The sequence below is a fragment of the Hypomesus transpacificus genome, unplaced genomic scaffold (assembly GCF_021917145.1).
Source record: "Hypomesus transpacificus isolate Combined female unplaced genomic scaffold, fHypTra1 scaffold_89, whole genome shotgun sequence".
Lineage (NCBI taxonomy): Eukaryota > Metazoa > Chordata > Actinopteri > Osmeriformes > Osmeridae > Hypomesus > Hypomesus transpacificus.
Window position 1 is genome coordinate 197,203 of NW_025814040.1, and position 7,314 is coordinate 204,516.

Genomic DNA, 7,314 nt, shown 5'->3' on the forward strand with positions numbered 1-7,314 from the left:
GACAAAGATGTATGTCCACAAAGACTGCGTCATTCTACTGGATTTGAAGAAAATCCGGTCCGTGGTTCCTAAACAGACTGCAACTACTGTACTTGCAATACAACATGCAAGGCCTTTCAACCGTTGCTATCCAACCTTAAACGTTTCCAGATGTGCTCATAGCGGTCATTTTTATTGCAGGCCTAAATGCAAGACGATAACCGTTTAAAATGGTTACCGTGCCATGTTAGCTAGAGTAGCCTACCTTCCATCGCCATAACCGTCAAGCATACTATAATAATAGTAGTCTTAGCAAATGTGTGAGTAGTTTGATGCGTTGACGTGGTTAGCCTAGTTTTTAGTCAGTGCACAATTAAGTACAGTAGAGTAGGCCATTTATGTATTTACAAAACCATCTGGCTATATTGCATTGATAGCTAACTTTCTGGTAGGGAGAGCTACACTGCTACAGAAACAGAAGTTTCCCCCCCCCCCCCCCCCCCCCCCCCCCCCCACCACACACACACACACACACACACACACACACACACACACACACACACACACACACACACACACACACACACACACACACACACACACACACACACACACACACACACGGCTAATTGACTAGACTTACGTTATGCGAATAGAAATGTAACGTTTATGTACAGGAATTTGCTCTTTCTTGTCCTGTCATTTTAATCACAAAACCAGGTCCGTCAATGCATTAGCTAGTGTAGTAGCTAGCTACTTGTTGTCTACACGGTAGCTGATCAAGTACCGAGTCTTCCGTGTTGCGCAAGATGAGTGAAAATGAATATGGAAAACGTTTAGTTAAATATTACTTGAAGTCATACTCAAACATAAAACGGTTACAACACATGTGCAAAATAAGATTGGTGCAGGTAAACGTAGGATGTGCTTAGCTTTTGACACTGAAAGCACAAAGGCCTGAGTGCTAAGGCTAGCTGTTACTCTACAGCAGTACTAGAGAGCTACAAAGGGGCTAGCTATGCTAGCCTGCATAGACTCTGTGATTCAACTGGTTAGGTAAACATTGCATTGTTTATGTCAAGGAATAGTCTATCAAACAAAAAATTGTTAAAATAACAATAATATATATATATGTTTTATATACTCTTAAATCACACTGCCGTATTAAAATGATACTCACGGACACTTAATTTCGCAAGCTTGATTATGGCTAAAAAGGCTAGCCTAGCTACACAAGGTTGGTAACAACATAGTGGCTCTAAGACAACCTGCTACCTAGCTAGCAATGGCACAGCTGAAGTTGGTCTGAAATTCTAAAATACAGAGCTAGATATTGAATTTGGGATTTAGTCGCACTTCGCAATTCTGTAAGCACTAGTCTATGACGTCGCGAGTGTACTATACAGGAAATACTGCTTAAAGCCATAAAGAGCATTTCAACTAGCAAAACCTATGAAGAAGGCTAAATATGTAAGACAAGGCGATTAAAAATGGCTGCTACTCAGAACAAAGCAACAATAAAACAGGGCAGTTAGATGAGTATCTGCTAAATAAAAAATAAATATCCATAGCTTACCAGATGTATGTCTTACTCTTTGTTCTGACTTATTATTGTGATTTATTTCTACAAAGACAATTTATTTCAACAGATGGATTGGGATTGTTCTGCCGATTTGATATCTATTTTCCCGTTGACTACTGTTGTTGCAAGACCTACCCGGCCTGAAAATGAAAGTACTTGCTTTAGTCGACTTGACGGTGGCTGTATACGGATGTGACGTATCAAACTGAATCGCGACGCCCTCGAAAATCTTAAATATATTTTCTGAAGCTTCAGGTTTATCTCTAAATGTAAAAAAAAAAAAACACTTAAAAAGAACGGCATTCCTTTAACCGAACCTAGCAAACGAACGAAGCATGACAGTTGCTCAGTGTTTGGATGTACAAATCAAAACAAAAGTACTTTTTTAGTTCCTTCATCCAAGTCTCTGCACAACCAGTATCTTAATTTGATTTTCACTGGAAATGCGCCGACACAAATTCCCAAAGTTTTGTATGTCTGCGCGCATAAACATTTAAGCCACTACTATTTCCTCAACTTGAGCCAACACAAAGCTGGCCTTGCTGAAATTAAATTCTGGATCATGACTAAATCTCCTTGGTCAAGCTACAAACCTTGGACATGGAAGTTAACTAAAGCTATATCATTTTGTTGCTTTACTGTATATGGTTACCTAGCTTGCTACCCTTAGAATGTGGCTGTAACATTAGCTCTGCAGCTAACAGCTGAGTTACTGTTGCTAATGTAAAGATAGATGGCATGTTCATGTGTGTGAATACAAACGCTGAAACGCGCCAGTGTTGTACACTTCTTTGTTGTTTGGATAACCGTTATGCTGTTGGTGTTATGGCGCGCACGATATCTGCCTTTCCCCCCATTGAAATTATTATTAGTGTGCACCTCTGCAAACCAGGGTGATCAGATGAGAAAGGGCAAATTCGAAGCATCTTACAGCAACGGGGCTACGAGCCAGCTGAGTTACTGTAGCTAATGTAGATGGCATCAAGTGTGTATGAATACAAACGCTGTAACGCAAGTGTTGTACACTTCTTTGTTATTTGGAAAACAGTTCTGCTGTTGGTGTTCTGTCTCGCAATATCCGCCTTTCTCATTGAAATGACTGAGTGTGCACCTCTGCAAACCAGGGTGATCAGATGAGAATGGCTCAATTCGAGGCATCTTACAGCAACGGGGGCTGCGAGCCATTGCAATACATCCGTTGTAAACATTAGCGCATGTTGCCGCCCCTCTCCTCCTCATTAGCATTTAAAGCTACAGACACAGAAACAGCGCTTTGAGGAAAGCGCATTGAGGGACTGCTGTAGTGGCTGTAATTATGCACCAAGGCTGAATTTCGGGAAAGATACTTCAGATACAGTAATAGGGAACTGTCAGGCCAAATAGTGTCCTAGGGCCAAATAGTGTCCTAGGGCCAAATAGTGTCACAATGCCGTTCCGAAGCAAGGACTATGCCGACCTTAAATTCCTGAGATATTTACGCGTGCTAGCAGGAAACTGTCATGGTTGCTATACTGGTTACTAGGTAGGAAGTTTTGTATTTAGGCTTATTTAAACCAGTTTATTCTACTCTACTATTTAAAGTTTTCACTCGTTCGACATTCCTGAGACAGCAACGCGCGCAGGTAGAATACTATATGTGTTGCCTTCCCGGTCTGTTAAAATTGATGCTAAATAAGTGAATTATTTTGACGAAAACAATTAGCCAGCTCGCACTAGCTATCAAACGAGTGAAAACTTTAAATAGTAGAGTAGAATAAACTGGTTTACACAAGCCTAAATACAAAACTTCCTACCTAGTAACCAGTATAGCAACCATGACAGTTTCCTGCTAGCACGCGTAAATATCTCAGGAATTTAAGGTCGGCATAGCGACGGACGCGTCCTTGCTTTGGAACGGCATTGTGACGTCAGGTAGGACACTATTTGGCCCTAGGACACTATTTGGCCTGACAGAACCACTAAGGCCTATTTAAAAGCATCCAAAAACAGCATGTCATGTGACCTTTAACTGAAAAGTGCTGCGGAAAACCCTGGAATCTCTTAGACTGTTGCACAAAAGGCCTAAGTATCTACTACTTAAAGATCCTGTGAAGTGGAATTGAAAATTAGTTTTAAGTTCATCACACCATAGAAGAATGTGTTGTTAACTACATATCCAAATTAGAATAAAAGAAAAAACACGTATGTTAAATTATGCTTTGAAATTGTGAGAAAATCAGCAGTTTCTCTGCTTGAGACTGGGGGGGCGTGTCGTCTGAAGGAGCTGAATCTCCACCCCCTCAAATTGATTGAATTTAGCAACAACAGAAACAATAGCTAAATCAACTGCAGATATCAGAACAGACCTACCTGCAGTCTCTGACCGTTTTATGTATTAATTACTTTGTCTTTGCATCGTACCAGCTGAGTAACAGAATGCAACCATCTGTGATCTGACATAGGTAGGTCGCTGTGACATAGATCGGTCGGGTTTTGGCTCCGCCTATACAAAACCTGAGCTGAAAAGAGAAGAGAAACTGTTCAACGGTCTAACTCCACATTTCAGTGCGACAAAGTTTTCGCACTTTGCACATGCTTTCAGTAAGTAAGTAAGTAAGTAAGACTTTATTTATATAGCACATTTCATACAGGAATTGCAGCTCGAGGTGCTTTACGTAAAATGAACATAAACAATAATACAAGTGATAAAAGTAATAGATCTAAAACATTTAACAACCCACACCAGCCACACTATCTGCGGTCTCTCGAATCCGTCCTAGATCCGAGCTGCCACTTGCAGTTTCCACACATAAAACAACCCAGACAAGCAGCACTCTATCTGCGGTCTCTCGAATCTGTCTTAGACCCGAGCTGCCACTTGCAGTTTCCACACACATAACAACCCAGACAAGCCGCACTCTATCTGCCTTCTCTCGAATCCGTCTTGGATCTGAGCTGCCTCGTGCAGTTTCCAAACATATAACAGCCCAGAAAAGCCGCACTCTATCTGCGGTCTCTCGAATCCGTCTTGGATCCGAACTGCCACTTGCAGTTTCCACACACATAACAACCCAGACAAGCCGCACTCTATCTGCGGTCTCTCAAATCCGTCTTGGATCCGAGCTGCCTCGTGCAGTTTCCAAACATATAACAAACCAGACAAGCCGCACTCTATCTGCGGTCTCTCGAATCCGTCTTAGATCCGAGCTGCCACTTGCAGTTTCCACACATATAACAACCCAGACAAGCCGCACTCTATCTGCGGTCTCTCAAATCCGTCTTAGATCCGAGCTGCACTTGCAGTTTCCAAACATATAACAAAACACATGAACTCTTGCACAGTCTTTGTGGTTTCTCAATTCAAATAAAATAAAAAACTAAAATAAAGTAAAATTATAATAATAATAATAAAAACTACAGAATAACAAAATACTATAACTCAACAAAATGGATAAAATGTAACACATAAGCAATAGTGCAAGTCAAACACAAGCTGCAATTTTTGCGGGAATACAAAGCAAATCTATAAAAACAATAATATAACTACTACCAGTTGTAAGGCCCTTCTGAGATAAAAAAAATAGTTAAATGCTTTGGTAAAAAGGTAGGTTTTAAGCTGTCTTTAAAAAATGTCTAGCGTATTTGCTTCTCTGATATTTATGGGTAATTTGTTCCATAGTTTTGGGGCGTAATTGGCAAAGGCAGCATCACCAATCTTCTTATGGCTGCTTCCGGCGACCTCTAATAGGCCTGCATTTGATGATCACAGTGTTCTAGCTGGTGTGTAGTTTATAAGAGAGTTAGCAATGTAGCTAGGTCCTTGTCCGTGTAGAGCTTTGTATGTGAGGAATAGGACCTTGAAGTCAATTCTGAAGGTAACAGGGAGCCAGTGTAAAGTAGCTAGGACAGAACTAATGTGTTCTCTCCTTTTAGTTTTGGTTAATAATGTAGCTGCAGAATTTTGAATGAGCTGTAGTCTTTCAGGGTTTTTTTGGGGAAGACCAGCGAAAAGTGCTTTACAGTAGTCCAGCCGGCTGGATGTAAAAGCATGAATTAACTTCTCTGCATCATTTTGGTTTATGATTGGTCATACCTTTGCTATATTCCTCAGGTGAAAGAAAGCAGTTTTGGTCACTTTATTAATGTGGGAGTTGAAATTCAAATCTGAGTCCAGGATTACACCGAGACTTGTCACCTCTGGTTTAAGCCAGGGGGTTAAACTTCCTAGATTCTTCGTAAGCATCTCTTTTTTGGATTTGGGGCCACATAGTAGGACTTCAGTTTTGTCTTCATTTAATTTAAGAAAGTTATCATTCATCCATTTGTTTATTGCCCACAGGCTGCTGGTAATGGAATTGATGGCCGTTGCATCGTGGGGTTCAGTGGATATATATAGTTGTGTGTTGTCCGCATAGCTATGGAAATTCATGTTATGTTCTCTGATTATGTCACCGAGTGGTAACATATAAAGAGAAAAAATGGACCTAGGCAGCTTCCTTGAGCAACCCCGTAGCAGTTCTCATGTTTCTTAGACCTATGGTCTCCTAAACTAACATAAAACTTCCTTCCTGTGATATATGATTTCATCCAGTTCAATACACTATCCGTGAACCCAATAAGCTTTTCCAGTCTATTGATTAGGATGTTGTGATCAATGGTATCAAATGCTGCACTGAGATCCAAAAGGATAAGGATAGAGACTTTATTTGTATCAGAGTTTAGTCTGAGGTCGCTAATTATTTTGGTGAGAGCAGTTTCAGTACTGGAATATTTCCTGAAACCTGACTGCGAGACTTCCAGTATGTTATTTTCTTCAAAAAAAGAATTTAGTTGGACTGAAACTATCTTTCCCAGTACTTTACTAATAAATGGAAGGTTTGATATCGGTCTGTAATTTACAAGTACACTGTTATCCAATTTGGGTTTCACATGCTTTCAGGAACTCATTTCACACGTATATAATGTACTGAGAAGCAAATCATGGAATTTGCTTTACAGGATCTTTAACGTACACTGTTAGAAATGTTCATAACATTTACTGTAAAAAAAAACTAAATGACTGTAAAACAGTATATCATGTACAAACCACATCATTTTACTGTGGAAAATATAATACTTTGTAAAATTAACGGTGAAATGTCATAAAAATATTCACACTAAAATTTGCGGTATGATGCTGTTTAAATTACAGGTTTTGCTCATGTATACTTGTAATTGATGGTATAAAACTGTTTACAATTCAGCAAGAACACACCTTAATTTATACCGAAATAAGATTAAAAAAATAATTGAATTTAAAAAAATCATAGTCAGTATGGACAGTAAAACACCAGAATGTGAGATTTTGCAGATGTGAACTTTCGTGTACTTTTTGAGTTCAGCATTATAATCCTCAAAACGGGCCTGCTGTGACTGCAGAGTATTTGGAGAATATTGTGTGCACTCTGCTGAGGAGAGGCGGTTAGAACCGAAACTGTACTGTCCTGTAGCTAGTGGTATGTGCCTGTGGAGCGAGTGGTACGTGTCAGTGCCTCCGCTGGCACATGACAGTAGCTAGTGGTACGTGACAGTGCCTCTACTGGCACCTATTGGTATGTGCCAGTGGAGCGAGTGGTACGTGTCAGTGCCTCCGCTGGTACATGACAGTAGCTAGTGGTACGTGACAGCGCCTCCACTGGTACATGACAGTCACTGTTCTGTTGATAGTGGTACGCAAGTATCTTGTGGCAGTAGCATTGGGTGTCTTGCAGCTTTTGTTTACTGTCATGTCGACT

The 7,314-nt window shown here is 40.3% G+C and overlaps 1 protein-coding gene across 1 annotated transcript in view; it reads right to left on the reverse strand.

Annotated features, from left to right (window-relative positions):
* Positions 1-1,723, reverse strand: part of prrc2b (proline-rich coiled-coil 2B) — a 93,101-nt gene extending 91,378 nt beyond the window's left edge. The window contains 1 exon segment of the mRNA XM_047018074.1: positions 1,556-1,723. The gene's annotated coding sequence lies outside the window, so the exon portion shown is untranslated.
* Between the last annotated feature and the right edge of the window lie 5,591 nt (positions 1,724-7,314).